Here is a 321-nt window from a genome sequence, read left to right as displayed (position 1 = left end):
ACCAACTACCAGCCCGACGGCTGCGTTTGGCAAAGCCAAGAGCCCTGCCAGGCCCTTGTGCCTGGAGCCGCAGCGTGCTGCCGCCCCGGCTCGGGGAGCAGGCAGGAGGATCTTTGTTCAGCTGCCTTCCCCACCAAGAACCACCATATGCCAGCGGCTTCGTCCCCTCGACATAGCTCTCTGTGGGACCCCAACTGCTTTCTGTGAAGAGCTGAACCCCCGCCCTGCCTGGAGCCCCCCTCTCCTGCAAAGCTGCTGGGAAGGGGCTCCTCCCTGCAGAGCACATTCAGCGCCGGCCGAAGAGCTCTGCAGTGCCATTGT

This window comes from Buceros rhinoceros, unplaced genomic scaffold (assembly GCF_000710305.1).
Source record: "Buceros rhinoceros silvestris isolate BGI_N320 unplaced genomic scaffold, ASM71030v1 scaffold23005, whole genome shotgun sequence".
Lineage (NCBI taxonomy): Eukaryota > Metazoa > Chordata > Aves > Bucerotiformes > Bucerotidae > Buceros > Buceros rhinoceros.
This window is presented reverse-complemented; position numbering follows the sequence as displayed.